This window comes from Ovis aries, chromosome 3 (genome assembly GCF_016772045.2).
Source record: "Ovis aries strain OAR_USU_Benz2616 breed Rambouillet chromosome 3, ARS-UI_Ramb_v3.0, whole genome shotgun sequence".
In the NCBI taxonomy this organism is placed as follows: Eukaryota; Metazoa; Chordata; class Mammalia; order Artiodactyla; family Bovidae; genus Ovis; species Ovis aries.
In genome coordinates, this window is record NC_056056.1 from 183427295 (window position 1) to 183448668 (window position 21374).

Here is a 21374-nt window from a genome sequence, read left to right on the forward strand (position 1 = left end):
TATTTTAAAACCTTCACTTTGCAGTCATAAACTTTGCCTAGCTCTAAACAAGTCCCTACCTTGAAGGACCATCTTTAAACCACAAGTCTAGGCCTTCAAACTCTTAATCTTCAGTCCTATCCTAATCAGCAGCCTCGCTCCTGGGTCACAGTTGAATACAGGGGGTCTCTTCTGTGCTGCAGGAACATCAGTGAACTCAGCTTGATTGAGTAGATTTCTTTGGTGGTCTTATGGGAAGCTGAGAAAATTTTGACAATAAAATGGGTATTTTTTTCCACAATTTTTAGATAAATAAAATTCTGTCAAATAGAGAATAATTAATAATAATATAATAATATAATTGTTTTTTTCAAAATTTTTATTGGAGTACATGATTTACAATATTATGTTAGTTTCAGGTGTACAGCAAAGTGAATCAGTTATACATATACAGAGTCACCCATTCTTTAAAATTCCTTTTCCATATAGGCCATTAAAGAATACTGAGCCATGTTTTCTGTGCTATACAGCAGGTTCTTATTATAGTGTGGGTATGTCAATCCCAATCTCCCTATTTATCCCTCCTCCCTCTGATCCTCTGGTAACCATGTTATTTCCCCTATATCTGTGACTCTACTTCTGTTTTGTGAATAAGTTCATCCATACCCTTTTTCTAAGACTCCACATATAAGTGATATATGATATTTGTCTTTCTGTGTCTGATGTACTTCACTTAATATGACAGTCTTTCAGTCCATCCATGTTGCTGCAAACAGCATTGTTTTGTTCTTTTTTATGGCTGGGTAGTATTCCACTGTATACATGTACCACATCTTCTTCTTCATTCCTCCATTGATAGACATTTAGGTTGCTTACGTGTTCTGGATATTGTAAACAGGGCTGCAATGAACATTGGGGTTCATGTATCTTTTTGAATTATGCTTTTTTGTAAGTATATGCCCAGGAGTGGAATTGCTCAGTCATACAGTATTTCTTTATAAGGAACTTGCATAATAGTGGCTGTATCAATTTACATGCCCCCCAACAGTATTGAAGGGTTCCCTTTCTTCCACACCCTCTCCAGCATTTATTGCTTGTGGATTTTTTGATGATGGCCATTCTGACCAGTATAAAATGATACCTTGTTGTAGTTTTGTATAATCTATTCTTTTATATCCTACTCTCATTTTTTCCTATCACTTATCAAAAACAAATTAAAATAACAATCCCTTGGTAATTCCCTGGTGGTCCAGCAGTTAGAATTCCACATTTTCACTGCTAAGGGTCAGGGTTCATTCCTTGGTTGGGGAACTAAGATTCTGCAAGTGGTTCAGCCAGAAAAAAATTTCAAAGATAAATAAAATGATAGCACTTGGCCTTTTGAGGCCAAATAGTACAAATTTGTTAACATTCTCAAGGTCAGGTTTTTTTTTTTTTACTAGTATAATTACTAGTATGCTCTCAGCTGGTAAAGAATTCATCTGCAATTTTGGAGACCTGGGTTCGATCCCTGGGTTGGGAAGATCCCCTGGAGAAGGGAAGGGCTATCCACTCCAGTATTCTAGCCTAGAGAATTCCATGGACTGTCCATGGGGTCGCAAAGAGTCAGACACAACTGGGCGACTTTTGCTTTCACTTTCTCAATATAACAAGTAAACATATTTAGTCAAGATTAGGACTTGCATCTTTGAAGGGAGAAGCTGAACAATTAATTTTACCTGCTTTACATCTAAAATATCCCTAGTTACTTTAACTTAATGTGAGAATTTATAGAAAATAGAATATGGTAGGTCTGCTACACTTTGATTCTTCATTTATTCAGAGGGGTGTTTTAGAGTACAAATATGAGCTTGTCAGCACTTTTGTGCATGGTTTCTAATGAGTTTCTATTGCTCCAAAAGTAATTTGTCATCATCCTTAGTATGATGCAGTATCAAAGGCACTGCATTCTGTGACTTCTGCCTAAGTGTCAGTTTTCATGTCTCAGTTTGCTCTTCTCTCACTGTTTCCCAATGCCCCAAAGTCCTGTGGCATTTCTTCAAGCACCCCCAAATTCCTCTGACATGCAAGGCCTTCACATTTGCAGTGCCCTTTCCTGGAATGTTTCCCCACTTCCCTTCTACATTCCTTTTTGCTCCTCTAAGCCTTATCCTTTAGATTTCACCTTAAATATCATTTCCTAGGACTTTTCCCCAGGCTTCCCAGTTTAGATTGTCTTCCTTCTATGGTTTTCTTTGCACGCTGCCTTCTCCCTCCTGGCACAAACCTCAGTTGTTAAGTTTATGGTTATTTGCATGCTTATTCCATGCTGTCTTTCCTACTGGGCTCTAAATTTTTTGACACTTTGTTTACTGGACAGGACAATGCCTGTCTCGGAGGAGGACTCTATAGATATTTGTGGAGCAGATGAAAGAATTTCTAAAACTGACATTTAAATTAGTGCTTTATTTCATAATCTTCCTCTCAAAATAGGAAAAGTGTGTTAAATAAAATAAATTGTTTCTTTTCCACACCAAGTGTGGTGACCCAAAGACTAAAGAGCAGATAAAATGAAGGAGGGTCTTGGAATTCAGGACAGAAAAATCAGACCCTTATTGTCCTTCCTTCCCCCATGCTGTTAACTATTAGTGGATTTCAGGTCTTCCTGAGCAGTATAACTTGTCTCCCTTCCTACCCTACACAGAGAAAAGGTATTTCCCCCACCCAGTACATGTGCCTCATTCAATCAGCAAATGATCCACAAGACCCCTATCCCACTCCTTGTACTCTGGGTATAAAAGTGGACTAAGGACCCCTGTTCAAAGTTGGCTCTCCCTTGAGCTGGCCCACTGTTCTAACAGCATCTCCTACCTTAATAAACTTTATTTACCTCTCATTCTGTCTTACATCTGGAAATTCTTTTCCAACCCACTCCTGGACCATGACACCAAGGTCCTGATAGACAGATTTTAAGATTAATTTTTAACAAAACCTTATATATAATTTCCGATGTGCTAGGCATTGTCTTAGTGAAAGTGAAAGTCACAGTCATGTCTGACTCTTTGCAACCCCATGGACCATACTGTCCATGGAATACTCCAGACCAGAATATTGGAGTGGGTAGCTATTCTCTTCTCCAGGGGATCCTCCCAATACAGGGATCAAACCCAGGTCTCTTGCATTGCAGGCAGATTCTTTAGCATCTGAGCCACCAGGGAAGCTCAGGCCTTGTCTTTAAGTCCTTTATAGTTAGGAACTCATTTTATTATAATGCTCTGAGGTATGTATTGTTATTATTTGCCCCTTTATTTAACTTTTAAAATAAATTCTCCACCCAGCTTGAAGGATCTTAGTTCCCTGACCCAGGGATGGAACCTCTGCCCTTGACAGTGAAAGCACAGAGTCCTCACCACTGGACTGACAGGGAATTCCTATTAGTGCCCTTTTATAGATGAAGAAAGCAAAGCAGAGAGAGGTAAAGTATTGAATAGATTGTCCAAGGTAGCACAACTAGTAAATGACAGAGCTAGGATTTGAACTCCGGGAGGCTGATTCCAGAGTCTGTACTTTTGACCATGATTCCATGCTATGAAGAATAGTGTCTGGCGCACGGTAGGTGCTCAGTGAATGCTAGCGAGATAAAAAGTGTTTTTCTGTAATCTTTCTTTGCCTGGGTTGCCAGCTAGTGTTTAATTTTAAGGTGTTACAGCAGGCAGGTAGTTAGAGAAGAGCAGAGAAATGGGGGCAGGGGCCAGGTGGCAGGAAATCATGCATCTTGTAAACAGCGGGGGTTCATGGGCAGACAGAGGAAATCAGGAACAGGCAGACTGAAAGGAAACCACACCTTTTGGGCAATAAGTGTCCTGGAAGCAGATAAAGAAAGATGAAGGCAGGAATTTTCTGCATGTGAATGTAACTTGTTGTTAAATATGTTCTCATTGCAATAAAACTAGCCTTGCAGATAAGAAGTACCCATCATGCACCTATGCTGTGACACTTACGATCTAAGCTAAGTAAGAAAAAAATCCCTCCTGCCCTCAGGAAGATAGAGTGGGGATGAAAATCAGGAATATGACCCCCAGACTCCTCCTTCCCCAGTGAATGTTTTGCCCCTTCATTTGCATGGCCTTCATAACCAGCTGGCCAAAGAGAAACAGGACAGCAGCTCCTCACCTGTCTACCTGCTCTCCCTCTGAGTATTCTTGCTTAAATAAATTCACTTTACTTTTTAACCTCCCTGTTTCATCTCTGAATTCTTTCACAATGAGGCAAAAACATTAAATTCTTGTTCTGCCAGGAACAAAGGCAAACACTACATCTTTGAATTCTGTATCTCGGTGCTTAGCAGTCACAGCCTAACTATCAGCTCATTGAAAAGTCAGGATGAAATCACTACTCTCTGACTCTAAATCCTAGATACTTTAGCTCCTGCTGAAGTTGGGTTCACAGGCCATTGAGAGGGCTAGTAGCTTTATAGTGCATGAATGAGATTGAAATCTTTGAAAAACAGGTTTAATTTGTCAAATGCCTTTTCTGCATCTATTGATATAATAACATAATTTTTATACTTCAGTTTGTTAATGTGGTGTATTATGTTGATTGATTTTTGAATATTGAACCAGTTCTTGCACCACTGGAATAAATACCACTTAATCATAGTATATAATCCTTCTGATGTATTTTTAATACTCAGTTTTCTAATAATTTGTTCAGGATTTTTGCATCTATGTACATCAGGGATATTGGCCTGTTAATTTCTTTTCTTATTGTCCTCACTTAACTTTTGGTAATATTGGTCTTGTAAAATTTTGGAATTGTTTCCTCCTCTTCAATTTTTGGAAAAGTTTGAGAAGAATACAGGTCTTATATCTTTTCTGAATTGGGGAGATAACTCACCAGTGAAGCTGTCTGGTCCTGGACTTTGATTTTTGGGAAGTTTTTGATTACTGTTTCAATCTCTTTGCTAGTGATTGGCTTGTTCAGATTTTCTGTTTCTTCATGATTCAGACTTGGAAGATTGTGTGCTTCTAAGAATTTGTCCATTTTTCTTTCTGTGGTATCAATTGTAATTTCCCTGCTTTTTTCCTGACTTTATTCTTTCATTTCTTAGTTAGTCTAGCTAAAACTTTGTTCATTTTATTTCTCTTTTCAGAGAACCAGCTCTTAGTTTCATTGATCTTTTTTGTTGTTTTTTTACTCTCTATTTTATTTACTTATGTTCATATCTTCATCATTTCCTTCTCTCTATTGACTTTGGGCCTTGTTTGCTCTTCATTATCTAGTTCCAGTAGGTGTAAGGGTAGAGTGCTTATTTGAATTATTACTTGTTTCTTGAGATAGGCCTGCATTGCTATAAACTCCCCTTTTAGTACCACTTTTGCTGCATTCCTTAGATTTTGATATATCATGTTTTCATTTTAGTTTGTCTTCAGATATGTTTTTATTTCTCTTTTAAGTTCTATGTTAAATTCAATGCCTGTTAAATAACATGCTGTTTAGTTTCCACATATTTGTGATTTTTCCAGCTTTCTTCTAGATTATAATCATTGTGGCAAAAAAAAAAATGCCTGATATGGTTTTGATTTTCTTAAATGTATTGAGACTAGTTTTGTTTTCCAAATTATGATTTATCCTGGAGAATTTTCCATATGCACTTGAGAAGAATGTGTAATCTGCTGCATTTGGTTGGAATGTTCTCTGTGATTCTATTAAGCCCATCTGATATAAATTTTTATTTTAAAGCCACTGTTTCCTTGTTGACTTTCTGCCTGAATGATCTATCCATTGATATAAGTATGGTATTAAAATACTCCACTATATTGTGTTGCTGTCATTTTCTCCCTTTAAATATGTTAATAATTAGCTTATATATTTTGGTGGTCCTATGTTAGATGCATATATATGAATAATCATTATGTCTTCTTGATGAGCTGTCCCCTTTATCATTATATAATGTCCATCTTTGTCTCTTATTATGTTTTTTGGCTTGAAGTTTATTTTTGTTGGATATAAGTATGGCTACATTTGCTTTATTGGGCTCTCATTTACTTGGAGTATCATCTTTCATCCCTTCACTTTTGGGCTTACATTTGTCTTTAGAACTAAGTGTTCTGGAGTCTGCATTTAATTGGGTCTTATTTTCAAACTCATCAGCTACTTTCTGTCTTTTAACTCATGGATTCAATTTCCAGGATGATTTTTGATAAATGAGAACTTAGTACTGCCATTTTATCTTTTATTTTCTAGTTGCTCTATATCTCCATTGTTTCTTTTTTTGTTTGTATTTCTGTCTGCCATTTTAGTTTCAGGGCTTTCTATTTTCTTTTTCTCAGTTTCCTCTTATTTTTCACTGTTAAATAAGACACAATAGAAAAACAAATGGCTGATATTTTGTACATTGCATTTTCTTTAGAGCAAAGAATCGTTTATATTTCCATAATAGTTCAACACCACAGATTGAAAACAGAACTAGAGAGAAAACAGCTGAATTTGCACTTGAAGTCAACTTCCCCTTGACTGCAAAATTCAAGGTTTCTCAGATGTCAATACAGTGTTGAAAGCAGTGGATAAAACTTTACAGATTGCTTGTGTTTTTCCCAGGCTATTGCACTAGTAAACCCACAGGCTGTATTCTTCATTGTTCGCATCTGTAGTCTTCAAAGCCAATAAGCTTTTTCCTGCACCCAGATCATCATCATAACATACCATTCAGGTGATTAAATACAGAGCATACCCATGTAAAACATCATACTGATCTGATATGGATACTTCTATACCAAACTTGGTGAGCTGCATAGTAAATTCTTCCTCCAAAGGGATGAAAGGCAATTTTTAATCTTTCTGAGTGACACCTATATGATTTATCAGTTCTAGTGCCCCCTCAAGACTTTACCCTTCAGAGAGTTTGTTTCTCAATTGCATCAATGTATTTTCCTTTTTTTAAAAAAAATAAATCCTGCACAGGTATCTAAATTATTGTTGCTTTGTCCTGAGGTCTTGGTGGAATTGGTGTCAAGGTTTGCCACCTTGCTGGACAGTGAAAGCCCCCCAAGGCTGGAATCTATAGACTTGCCCTTAGTACCGATTTCTCTGTTCTGGGAATTGCTGCTATTATATTGCTTCCTGTCTTTCTGAAACATCTTACCACACAGCTGATCCAGAGGCTCTCACTGCAGAATCCAACACTATTTTATCATCTTCAAAGACTCCACAGACAGTGGTCTGCGCAGATAGCTTCTTTTCATTCTAACATGGTCATTTCTCATCAGAAAAACAAGGGTACCTTACCACTGTCTGCACTCAGGGTCATAGACTCACCGCCTGGGCAGCTTGAGCCACTGTTGCAACTCCTGTTCTACTCAGTTTCCTCTTTTAATAGGCTTTGTGTCTCTCTCTAGACTTGTGGTTAACATGTTCAGTTCAGTTCAGTCGCTCAGTCGCGTGCGACTCTTTGCGAACCCATGAATTGCATCACGCCAGGCCTCCCTGTCCATCACCAACTCCCGGAGTTCACCCAAACTCATGTGCATTGAGTCGGTGATGCCATCCAGCCATCTCATCCTCTGTCGTTCCCTTTTCCTCTTGCCCCCAATCCCTCCCAGCATCAGAGTCTTTTCCAATGAGTCAACTCTTCACATGAAGTGGCCAAGTACTGGAGTTTCAGCTTTAGCATCATTGCTTCCAAAGAACACCCAGGACTGATCTCCTTTAGAATGGACTGGTTGGATCTCTGTGCAGTCCATGGGACTCTCAAGAGTCTTCTCCAACATCACAGTTCAAAAGCATCAACAAGAGGTTTCAATAAAATGTCTCAAATAGTCCTTTTTCTGTCAATGACATGTTCTCTTCACTTGCCTATGTGAGTTCTGTCCTGTTCCTCTTACCTTTTTATGGTTTTGTTGTCGCAAATTGTCTCATTTTATGTTGTAAGTTTGTTACCAAATTGAAGTACCTATAGTCCTGGGTCAGGAAGATCCCCTGAAGAAGGAAATGGCTACTCACTCCAGTATTCTTACCTGGAGAATTCCATGGACAGAGGAGCAGGTTGGGCTACCATCCACGGGCTCGGAAAAGAGTCAGATGTGACTTAGTGACCAAACAACAGCAAAATAGTTATTTTTACTGCTCCCCCGACTTTAACCTTATAATTGTTGAACAACCTATACTGATATAGAGTTGTAATTTTCTGATTCAGAAATTATATTTATCACCTTATTCAAAGTTTTGTATACTTTTGCTTTCAGGTGGTTGGTGGCTAGGATTGCAAGCACGGCCTCCACTTTTCCCCTAGTTCTGCCTCCACTATGTATTCCAGTGCACACCTTTTTGAGGTAGTGATGTGTAGAACTCTGGTGTCTTGGTATGTTGGTCAGAGGGATCTTGGTTTAGTTATGGATGTTTTACTGATTGTAAATTGAAGGGAGAGACAAAAGGAGGGTATCATGCCACTGTAGTGCTGATGTCACTCCCAGACTTTATTTTTTAGTAGATTTAAGATCACAACAAAATTGAGGAAGGAACCCCAAGTACCCCCTGCATAGGTTCTCCCATTACTGATATCCCCACCAGAGTGGTACATTTGTTACAACTGATGAATCTGTAGTGATCCAAAATCCACATTTTACCTTAGAGTTCACTCTTAGTGTTGTATATTCTGTGGATTTGGACAGATAATGACATGTACTTATTATTATAGTATCATATATAGAATTTTCATTTGCCTTTTCCAGAATATCTTAGTTGGAATTGTGTAGTATGGAGATAGGTTTTTCAGGTTGGCTTCTTATTCACTAAGTAATGTGCTTTTAAGATTCCCTCATATCTTTTCATGGCTTGGTAGCTTGGTTTTGTTTGTTTTGTTTTGTTTTGTTTTGCATTGAATAATATCCTGTTGTCTAGATGTACTATTATTTATCTATTCACCTACTTAAGGCAATGTTTTTGCTTGTAAGTTTTCACATGAATAAAGCTGTTATAAGGCTTCCCTGTGGCTCAGATGGTAAAGAATCTGCCTACAATGTGGGAGACCCAGGTTCAATACCTGGGTCAGGAAGATCCCCTGGAAAAGGGAATGGCAACCCACACCAGTATTCTTGCCTGGGAAATCCCATGGACAGAGGATCCTGGCGGGGTACAATCCATGGGGTTGCAAAGAGTCTGTTATAGACATCTGTGTGCAAGTTTTCAACTCCTTTGGCTAAATACCAAGGAACATGATTGCTGGCTTATATGGTAAAAGAGTTTATTTCTGTAAGAAACCACAAACTCTCTTCCAAAGTGGGTGAAATGCATTGCATTCTGACCAGCAATATATGAGACTTCCTGTTGCTCCAAAGGCTCTCTAGCATTTGGTTTTGTATGTTGAATTTTGTCCCCTTTAATAGATGTATTGCCATTGTTCAGTTGCTTTATCATGTCAGACTCTCGTGACCCCCATGGACAGCAGCATTCCAGGCTTCCTTGTCCTTCATTATCTCCCGGAGTTTGCTCATTCATGTCCATTGAATCGGTGATGCCATCCAACCATCTCATCCTCTGTCAGTTGACAGATTTTATTTTCTTGAGCTCCAAAATCACTGTTGATGATTACTACAGCCATATTAAAAGACGGTTGCTCCTTAGAAGGAAAGCTATGACAAATCTAGACAGCATATTAAAAAGCAGAGACATCACTTTGCCAACAAAGGTCCATATAATCAAACCTATGGTTTTGCCAGTAGTCATGCGTGGATGTGAAAGATGGACTATAAAGAACGCTGACGCTGAAGAATTGATGTTTTTGAACTGTGGTGTTGGAGAAGACTCTTGAGAGTCCCTTGGACTGCAAGGAGATCAAACCAATCAATCTTAAAGAAAATCAACACTGAATATTTGTTGGAAGGACTGATGCTGAAGCTGAAGCTCCAATACTCTGGCCTCCTCATGTGAAGAGCTGACTCATTGGGAAAGACCTTGATGCTGGGAAAGATTGAGGGCAGGAGGAGTATGAACTCACTGAATGGCATAACTCAATGGACTTGAGTTTGTGCAAACTCTGGGAGACAGTGTAGGACAGGGAAGCCTGGTATTTCAGTCCATGGGGTCGTGAAGATTTGGACATGACTGAGCGACTGAGCAACAACTTCTGGTCTCTCTACTCTGCTTCACTAATCTACTATTTTTTCTTTGATATCACACTATTTTGATTATTGTGACTTTATAGTAAGTCTTCAAGGCAGGGAATGTCAGTCTTTCAATTCTATTCTCCTTTAGTATTTCATTGAGTATTCTGGGTCTTTTGCCTGTCCATAAATTTTTTAGAATTAGTTTGTTGATATTCACAAATAACTTGTTTTGATTATGATTGGGAGCACTTTGAATTTATAGATCAATTTTAAAAAACAAAAAATAAAAAGAACTGAGTTGAGGTAATTTCCCCAAAACCAAACAACTTGATATTTTACTCAGGCTATACAGTCATGAGTAAATAAATGATTTATACTTGATAATTTGATATCTTAAAAATAGAGTTTGGAAAATATATTAGGTTGGTACAGTAACTGTGGTTTTGAATTGTTAAAATTTGCCATTTGATATTGGAATACACTCTTAAATAATGTGGTTATGTTGTATATCACTTTAATATGCATTTCCTGCTTTACAGTTTTTAATGACTTATTACTTGTTGCTTATTTTATATTTATTTTACACTATCGAGGTGATGTTCAACAAAAAGCAAATTTGAGCAATTTTTTAAAATTCGAGTTCAAAACGGATTGTAAAGCATCAGAGACAACTGTAACATCAACACAACTGGCCCAGAAACTGCTAACAAACATACAGTCCAGTGGTGGTTCTAGAAGTTTTGCAAAGGAGACGAGGGCCTTGAGGATGAGCAGGGTAGTGGTCGGCCATCAGAAGTTGACAACAACCAACTGAGAACAATTATCAAAGCTGATTCTCTTACAACTACATGAGAAGTTGCCTAAGAACTGAATGTTGACTAGTCTACGGTCAACAATTTGAAGTAAATTGGACAGGTGAAAAAGCTCGATACGTTGGTGCCTTATAAGTTGACCACAAACCCAAAATATTGTTGTTCTGAAGTATCATCTTTTCTTATTCTCTGCAACAACAACAAATGATTTTAGATTGTGATGTGTGATGAAAAGTGGACTTTATATATGAACCAGTGATGACCAGCTCAATGATTGGACAGAGAAGCAGCTCCAAAGCACTTGCAAAGTCAAATTTATACTAAAAAAAGACAATGGTCACTTTTTGGTGGTCTGCTGCCCATCTGATCCATGACAGCTTTCTGAATCCCCATGAAACCATTACATTTGAGAATTATGCCCAGAAAATTGATGAGAAGCACTGGAAACTGCAGTGCTTGCAGCCAGCTTTGGTCAACAGAAAGGGCCCAGTTCTTAAACATGACAAAGCCCAACCACATGTCACACAACCAACACTTCAAAAGTTGAATGAATTGGGCTACAAAGTTTTGTTTCATCTGCCATATTCACCTGACCTCTCAAAACTACCGCTTCTTCAAGTATCTTGACAACTTTTTGCAGGGAAAACACTTACACCACCAGCAGGATGCTTTCTAAGAGTTTGTTGAATCCCAAGCACAGATTTTTACACTACAGGAATAAATAAAGTTAATTCTCATTGCCAAAAATGCGTTGAATGTAAAGAATGGTTTCTATTTTGATTAATAAAGAAGAGCTTGAGCCTGGCTATAATTATTAAAATTTACGGTCCAAAACTGGAATTATGTTTTCACTAATCGAACAGTATCCCAAGGTAGGAGCCACATTTTGGATATGTTCAGTTCAGTCACTCAGTTGTGAACGACTCTTTGCAACTCCATGAACTACAGAACGCCAGGCCTCCCTGTCGATCATGAACTCCGGAAGTCTACCGAAACTCCTGTCCATTGAGTCAGTGATGCCATCCAACCATCTCACCCCCTGTCGTTCCCTTCTCCCCCTGCTCTCAATGTTTCTGAACATCAGGGTCTTTTCCAGTGAGTCAGCTCTTCGCATCAGGTGGCCAAAGTATTGGAGTTTCAGCTTCAACATCAGTCCTTCCAATGAATATTCAGGCCTGATTTCCTTTACGATTGACTGGTTTGATCTCCTCGCAGTCCAAGGGACTCTAAAGAGTCTTCTCCAACTCCACAGTTCAAAAGTGCTCCACAGTTCAAAAGTGCTCAGCTTTCTTTATGGTCCAACTCTCACATCCATACATGACTACTGGAAAAACCATAGCCTTGACTAGATGGACCTTTGTTGACAAAGTAATGTCTCTGCTTTTTAATATGTTGTCTAGGTTGGTCATAACTTTTCTTCCAAAGAGTAAGGGTCTTTTAATTGCATGGCTGCAGTCACCATCTGCAGTGATTTTGGAGCTCCCCAAAATAAAGTCTGACACTATTTCCACTGTTTCCCCATCTATTTGCCATGAAGTGACGGGACCCAATGCCATGATCTTAGTTTTCTGAATGTTGAGCTTTACGCCAACTTTTCCACTCTCCTCATTCACTTTCATCAAGAGGCTCTTTAGTTCTTCACTTTCTGCCATAAGGGTGGTGTCATCTGCATATCTGAGGTTATTGATATTTTTCCCGGCAATCGTCGATTCCAGCTTGTGTTTCCTCCAGCCCAGAGTTTCTCATGATGTACTCTGCATAGAAGTTAAATAAGCAGGGTGACAATATACAGCCTTGAACATACTCCTTTCCCAATTTGGAACCAGCCTGTTGTTCCTTGTCCAGTTCTAACTGTGGCTTCCTGACCTGCATACAGGTTTCTCAAGAGGCAGGTCAGGTGGTCTGGTATTCCCATTTCTTTCCGAATTTTCCACAGTTTTTTGTGATCCACACAGTCAAAGGCTTTGGCATAGTCAATAAAGCAGATGTTTTTCTGGAACTCTCTGGCTTTTTTGATGATCCAGCCGATGTTGGCAACTTGATCTCTGGTTCCTCTGCCTTTTCTAGAACCAGCTTGAACATACGGAAGTTCAAGGTTCATGTACTGTTGAAGCCTGGCTTGGAGAATTTTGAGCATTAATTTACTAGTGTGTGAGATGAGTGCCATTGTGCGGTAGTTTGAGCATTCTTTGGCATTGCCTTTCTTTGGGATTGGAATGAAAACTGACCTTTTCCAGTCCTGTAGCCACAGCTGAGTTTTCCAAACTTGCTGACATATTGAGTGCAGCACTTTCACAGCATCATCTTTTAGGATTTGAAATATTTCAACTGGAATTCCACCACCTCCACTAGCTTTGTTTGTAGTGATCCTTCCTAAGGCCCACTTGACTTCACATTCCAGGATGTCTGGCTCTAGGTGAGTGATCACACCATCGTGATTATCTGGGTCATGAAGATCTCTTTTTGTACTGTTTTTCTGTGTATTCTTGCCACCTCTTCCTAATATCTTCTGCTTCTGTTAGGTCCATACCATTTTGTCCTTTATTTAGCCCATCTGCATGAAATATTCCCTTGGTATCTCTAATTTTCTTGAAGAGATCGCTAGTCTTTCCCATTCTATTGTTTTCCTCTATTTCTTTGCATTGATCACAGAGGAAGGCTTTCTTATCTCTCCTTGCTATTCTTTGGAACTCTGCATTCAAATGGGTATATCATTCCTTTTCTCCTTTGTTTTTCTTTTCTCTGTTCACAGCTATTTGTAAGGCCTCCTAAGATAACCATTTTGCTTTTTTGCATTTCTTTTTCTTGGGGATGGTCTTGATCCCTGTCTCCTGTACAATGTCACAAACCTCCGTCCATGGTTCATCAGGCACTCTATCAGATCTAGTCCCTTAAATCTATTTCTCACTTCCACTGTATAATCATAGCAATCAGAGCATGCCATACCATTGACCAGTGGAATGTAACATACCTAAAATACAGCAGTTCCCTGATCACTGGATCTCCACAATTGCCTGGAGTCTCAAGCAAATCACCAACTTGGAGTTACAGAGAGAGAAGAGAATAAAAGACAGGAAGGAAGCAACTAAAGGACTTAAAACAGAAAAGGCTAAATTTTCTTTCCTGCCCTTCTCTTTCAATTCAGGTTAAGAGTATAGGTTTTTGGGTATCTTAAAAAAAAAAATCTGTTTATCTCATAGATCAATCTATCCTAATTAGACAAAGCAAATGGTAGGATAAATTATAAAGGTCCCTTTTAAACCTCAGACATTCTATTAAAATTTTTCCTAAAATACCATCCAAGAAAATAATGTTATCTGTGAAGATGGTGCCCTGGTCCAAGTTCATAGCTCCATTCCTCTCTAAAATCTATACTGGGTTGACTCAACACTAAGAAGTGTGGGTTAACTTGTTTAAGACTGTTGCCTTACAGCCTGTCTTCCAGGAAAAGGAGTTGGCCACTGCAAGTTCAGTTCAGTCGCTCAGTTGTGTCCAGCTCTTTGCGACCCCATGGAATGTAGCACACCAGGCCTCCAGGTCTATCACCAACTCCTTGAGCTCTCAAACTCATGTCCGTTGTGTCAGTGATGCGATCCAACCATATCATCCTCTGTCATCCCCTTCTCCGCTGGCCTTCAATCTTTCCCAGCATCAGGGTCTTTTCAAATGAGTCAGTTCTTTGCATAAGGTTGCCAAAGTATTCGAGTTTCAGCTTCAGCATCAGTCCTTCCAATGAATATTCAGGTCTGGTTTCCTTTAGGATGGACTGGTTTGATCTTCTCCCAGTGCAAGGGACTCTAAAGAGTCTTCTCTAACACCACAGTTCAAAAGGATCAATTCTTTGGCACTCAGCTTTCTTTATAGTCCAACTCTCATATCCATACACGAGTACTGGAAAAACCATAGCTTTGACTAGACTGACCTTTGTTGACAAAGTCATGTCTCCACTTTTTAACATGCTATCTAGGTTGGTCATAACTTTCTTTCCAAAGAGTAAGTGTCTTTTAATTTCATGGCTGCAATCACCATCTGCAGTGATTTTGGAGAGCGAAATAATAAAGTTTGTCATTCTTTCCACTGTTTCCCCAACTATTTGTCATGAAGTGACAGGACAAGATGCCATGATCTTAGTTTTCTGCATGTTGAGTTTTAAGGCGAACTTTTTAACTCTCCTTGTTCACTTTCATCAAGAGGCTCTTTAGTTCTTCACTTTCTGCCATAAGGGTGGTGTCATCTGCGTATCTGAGGTTATTGATATTTTTCCTGGCAATCTTGATTCCAGCTTGTGCTTCCTCCAGCCCAGAGTTTCTCATGATGTATCCTGCATATAAGTTAAATAAGCAGGGTGACAATATACAGCCTTGGTGTACTCCTTTCCAGATTTGGAACCAGTTTGTTGTTCCATGTCTAGTTCTAACAGTTGTTTCCTGACCTGCATAGATTTCTCAAGAGGCAGGTAGAGTCGTCTGGTATTTCAACCTGTTTAAGAAGTTTTCAGTTTGTTGTGATCCACACAAAGATTTTGGCATAGTCAATAAAGCAGATGTTTTTCTGGCACTCTCTTGCTTTTTCGATGATCTAACAGATGTTGGCAATTTGATCTTTGGTTCCTCTGCCTTTTCTAAATCCTTCCTGAACATCCAGAAGTTTATGGTTCATGTACTGTTGAAGCCTGGCTTGGAGAATTTTTAGCATTACTTTACTAGCATGTGACATGAGTCCAATTGTGCAGTAGTTTGAGCATTCTTTGGCATTGCTTTTCTTTGGGATTGGAATGAAAACTGATCTTTTCCAGGCCTGTAGCCACTACTGAGTTTTCCAAATTTGCTGGCATATCAAGTGCAGCACTTTCACAGCAAAATAGCTCAACTGCAAAAGCGCCATTAAAGCTGGCCACTTACTTAAGACAATCAATCCCTGACTCAGCCACTAAGTGTGGGTTAACTTGTTTAAGACTGTGGCCTTACACCCTGTCCTTCAGGAAAAGGAGTTGGTCACTGCAATACCTCCATTAAAGCTGGCCACTGGCTGAAGAAAATCAATCCCCAGTCCCAAGATATCTGGTCCTACACAGGAAAGGCAGACCTCTCCACCCACTCAGTAGCACCCACTCTGTGGCACAATCCAGAAACAAGATTCCTCCCTTTTTACCCTTACCCTGTCTACCTACTATTAAGTCCTATTGGGTCTCACTCCAAAACATCACCATTCAGATGGATATTTTTACTCTATATTTCTCCTCTAAAATTAGTCTTCATTAATTACAGTTTACTTTCTGCAGTCAATTCTTTCAGTTCAGTTCAGTCACTCAGTCGTGTCCAACTCTTTGCAACCCCATGAATCACAGCACACCAAGCCTCCCTGTCCATCACTAACTCCCAGAGTTCACTTAAACTCACGTCAATAGAGTCCATGATGCCATCCAGCCATCTCATCCTGGGTCGTCCCCTTCTCCTCCTGCCCCCAATCCCTCCCAGCATCAAAATCTTTTCCAATGAGTCAGCTATTTGCATGAGGTGTCCAAAGCACTGGAGCTTCAACTTTAGCATCATTCCTTCCAAAGAAATCCCAGGGTTGATCGCCTTCAGAATGGACTGGCTGGATCTCCTTGCAGTCCAAGGGACTCTCAAGAGTCTTCTCCAACACCACAGTTCAAAAGCATCAATTCTTCAGCTCTCAGCCTTCTTCACAGTCCAACTCTCATATCCATACATGACTACTGGAAAAACCATAGCCTTGACTAGACAGACCTTAGTCGGCAAAGTAATGTTTCTGCTTTTGAATATGCTATCTAGGTTGGTCATAACTTTTCTTCCAAGGAGCAAGCGTCTTTTAATTTCATGGCTGCAGTCACCATCTGCAGTTATTTTGGAGCCCCCAAAAATTAACTGACACTGTTTCTACTCTTTCCCCATCTATTTCCCATGAAGTGATGGGACAAGATGCCATGATCTTTTTCTGAATGTTGAGCTTTAAGGCAACCTTTTCACTCTCCTCTTTCAGTTTCATCAAGAGGCTTTTTAGCTCCTCTTCACTTTCTGCCATTAGGGTGGTGTCATCTGCATATCTGAGGTTATTGATATTTTTTCCCGGCAATCTTGATTCTAGCTTGTGTTTCTTCCAGTCCAGCATTTCTCATGATGTACTCTGCATAGAAGTTAAATAAGCAGGATGACAATATACAGCCTTGACTTCCTCCTTTTCCTATTTGGAACCAGCCTGTTGTTCCATGTCCAGTTCTAACTGTTGCTTCCTGACCTGCATAAAGATTTCTTAAGAGGCAGGTCAGGTGGTCTGTATTCCCATCTCTTTCAGAATTTTCCACAGTTTATTGTGATCCACACAGTCAAAGGCTTTAGCATAGTCAATAAAGCAGAAATAGAGGTTTTTCTGGAACTCTCTTGCTTTTTCCATGATCCAGCAGATGTTGGCAATTTGATCTCTGGTTCCTCTGCCTTTTCTAAAACCAGCTTGAACATCAGGGAGTTCACGGTTCATGTATTGCTGAAGCCTGGCTTGGAGAATTTTGAGCAACACTTTACTAGCATGTGAGATGAGTGCAATTGTGCGGTAGTTTGAGCATTCTTTGGCATTGCCTTTCTTTGGGATTGGAATGAAAACTGACCTTTTCCAGTCCTGTGGCCACTGCTGAGTTTTCCAAGTTGGCTGGCATATTGAGTACAGCACTTTAATAGCATCATCTTTCAGGATTTGAAATAGCTCAACTGGAATTCCATCACCTGCACTAGCTTTGTTCGTAGTGATGCTTTCTAAGGCCCACTTGACTTCACATTCCAAGATGCTGGCTCTAGATTAGTGATCACATCATGATTATCTGGGTCGTGAAGATCTTTTTTTGTACAGCTCTTCCGGTGTATTCTTGCCACCTCTTCTTAATATCTTCTGCTTCTGTTAGGTCCAGACCATTTCTGTCCTTTCTCGAGCCCATCTTTGCATGAAATATTCCCTTGGTATCTCTTAATTTTCTTGAAGAGATCTCTAGTCTTTCCCATTCTGTTCTTTTCCTCTATTTCTTTGCATTGATCTCTAAAGAAGGCTTTCTTATCTCTTCTTGCTATTCTTTGGAACTCTGCATTCAGATGCTTATATCTTTCCTTTCCTCCTTTGCTTTTCACCTCTCTTCTTTTCACAGCTATTTGTAAGGCCTCCCCAGACAGCCATTTTGCTTTTTTGCATTTCTTTTCCATGGGGATGGTCTTGATCCCTGTCTCCTGTACAATGTCACGAACCTCATTCCATAGTTCATCAGGCACTCTATCAGATCTAGACCCTTAAATCTATTTCTCACTTCCACTGTATAATCATAAGGGATTTGATTTAGGTCATACCTGAATGGTCCAGTGGTTTTCCCTACTTTCTTCAATTTTAGTCTGAATTTGGTAATAAGGAGTTCATGATCTGAGCCACAGTCAGCTCCTGGTCTTGTTTTTGTTGACTGTATAGAGCTTCTCCATCTTTGGCTGCCAATCTGATTTCGGAGTTGACCATCTGGTGATGTCCATGTGTAGAATCTTGTCTTGTGTTGTTGGAAGAGGGGCATGAGGTGGCCCAAATCCTGGAGTTTCAGCTTTAGCATCATTCCTTAGGTAGGTATTTATTGATTTATCTTTCACTCTTGCATCCTACTTTCTATTTTTTTAATTCCCTTCTTCCTGAAGGTCCTCTTCATCCTTTCTTTCCTCGGGGTTTTTTCTTTGTATTATGCATAAAGTAATATTCTACACACAATTGCCCTGAACCTCATAACACTTAAAAGATTGAATTTCTTTTTACTAAGTTAGTGCAGTCTTCCTTCATTCTCTGCTGAAATTCAGTATCATTAATTATTCATTGGTACTTGTAAGTGTGGTACTGGAGAAAACTCCTGAGAGTCCCTTGGATAATAAGATCAAGCCAGTCAATTCTAAACAAAAAATAGTGACAGCAGTCAATTGAACATTAAAAAAATATATATTTCTTTACTTGTTTGGTTATGCCAGGGCCTTAGTTGTGGCATGCAGGATTTTTAGCTGAGGCATGTGAACTTAGTTGCAGTGTGTGGGATCTAGTTCCCTGACCAGAGATTGAACCCAGAACCCCTATTTTGGGAGCAGGAGCCTTAGCCACTTAACCACCAGGGAAGTCCCTCAACACTGTTAAGTACACATGTGCAACTCTAAATGTCTTACCTCATTTGAGAAAAATATTTGCAAGTTATTTGATAGAGGTGAGACCAAATTTATCCATCTAATTGTGCTTGTTCCAGAATCACTTTAACCACTATTTTTTTTTTTACAATCTTAAAAACTGAGGAAACTCAATAGATATTTTTCAAAATTTAATCTATGACAAATTGAAACACATTTTTAAAAGCATTTTTCATTTAAAAGTAACTCCATTACATGATTAAATAAATAACATTTTGGAACTTCTCTTGAAGTCCAGAGATTAGGACTCTATGCTCCCTCAGTTGGGGAACTAAGATCTGCATACTGAGTGGTACAGCCAAAAGAAAAAAAAGTTACGAAAAATAATTACCTAAGCAAATTTGAGAAAAGCATTGTTTTACATTTTTGCAAATCTAACTTTATAGCATACAATTGAATTGTCTAATTTACTTGTGCCTTCTGTTGCTCAGATATATTGTGTTGACATCAACAAAATCCAATCTCAAATATAGATTTTATATAGTGTTCATAGCCTTTTCAGATAATCATGCATCATTCTTGATACTGTATCAAAAGTTGACAAGCAACTGTTTCATTAAGACTTGGTGGTGATGGTGAAGTCGCTCAGTCGTGTCTGACTCTTTGCGACCCCGTGGACTGTAACCTACTAAGCTTCTCCGTCCATGGGATTCTCCAGGCAAGAATACTGGAGTGGATTGCCATTTCCTTCTCCAGGGGATCTTCCCGACCCAGGGATAGAACCCAGGTCTCCCGCATTGCAGGCAGACGCTTTAACCTCTGAGCCACCAGGGAAGCCCTTAGTGGCAATGAATTTAGCTTTACTTCTCAGCTGGTAAGAAGCTGATACCATAAAGAAATTTTCACATTGTTTTATTAAAATCCACTGGTCTACCTGGCATTTTGAATGGATCTCTTTCTCTCTTTGCATTGGTCATCAGAAATATTGGTCCACTAAGCTATATAGATGTTCCAAATACTGGCACTTTGGTGCATAGTATCAAAAATACTTATGTTCATTAATATTATGGGTCCAGGTAGTGGGATGCTATCAAATGCATGGTCTTAGATAAAAAAATTCCCCCAATCCCAATTTTTCTTTGAAAGCTTAAATTTTATCACTGACAACAAATACTTTTATTCACCTTGAGTTATCAGGATGATGTAGTTTGAGACAAACATGTCAGATGACTTCAAGTAAAAATGATGTTCCATGGGACTACTTCTCAATGGCCATAACATCACCATTGCTTTTATATCTCTCTTGCTTTACATCATTCTGGAATGTATATAGTTCATATGTGCTTGCTATTTCCTGGGACATTTAAAAGATGTATATTCAGGGGTTGAGACTTAACAACTTGCACTACTTTATCAAAGACATTCTTAAGGGAGACTTTTTTTGGAGAGATCCCAGCTGTAAAGAAGACACCGACCAACAATGAGGACCACTATTAGTCTAGAACTATTGCATTGCCTCAACTAATGCCACTTTACAACTTTGCTTTTCTAATGGAAACTTCTACTAACATTTAAACTCATGATGAGCACAGTGACTTTTCCTATGGAAGCATGCTGCTTAATATTTTGATAAGCCCCATCTTCTGAACTCCTCAGAAAGTATTTTTAAAACTTGTGAAAAATGAGTTACCACCTCACAGATGTTTATTAAACTGTGTATTTCTGCAGTGCTAAGAATATTGACACTAGCAAAACTGAAACTATACATCAATTAAGTAACTCCCCATTTCTCCCTTGTTTTTCAGTTGGTCTGTCACTTCTGACTCTGCAGCCCCATGGACTGCAGCACACCAGGCTTCCCTGTCCTTCACCATCTCCTGGAACTTGTTCAAACTCATGTCTACTGAATCAGTGATACCATCAAACCATGTGGTCCTCTGTCATCCCCTTTCCCTCCAGTCTTCAATCTTTCCCAGCATCAGGGTCTTTTCTAATGAGTCAGGTCTTGGCATCAGGTGGCCAAAATATTAGAGCTTCAGCTTCAGCATCAGTACTTCCAATGAATATTCCATTTCTCCCTACTCCCAGAAAAAATTTTAAAATGTATTTTAAAAATCTTGTAACATTAAGGTTTTATGAAAACAAATTTGTACTTCTAGTTGTCATATAGAGTAAAGCCCAGTAACATCTGAAGAATTTTATTTTGCCTTCCTTGAAATTTTCTAAACCTAGAAAAATTTTTGCTCCTCTTCTGAATAAACCTGAAAATATTTAACATTTCTTTTAAAAACACCTTTCTAAAATGTGCTGCTGTGAGGGTAGGCAACAAAATTAAGATCAAACCATTTCCAACC

General features: G+C 39.0%; 1 pseudogene; it reads right to left on the reverse strand.

The window, feature by feature from the left end:
* Positions 1-343: 343 nt before the first annotated feature.
* On the reverse strand, positions 344-12513 carry LOC132659470 (integrin beta-1-binding protein 1-like; annotated as a pseudogene).
* Positions 12514-21374: the final 8861 nt, after the last annotated feature.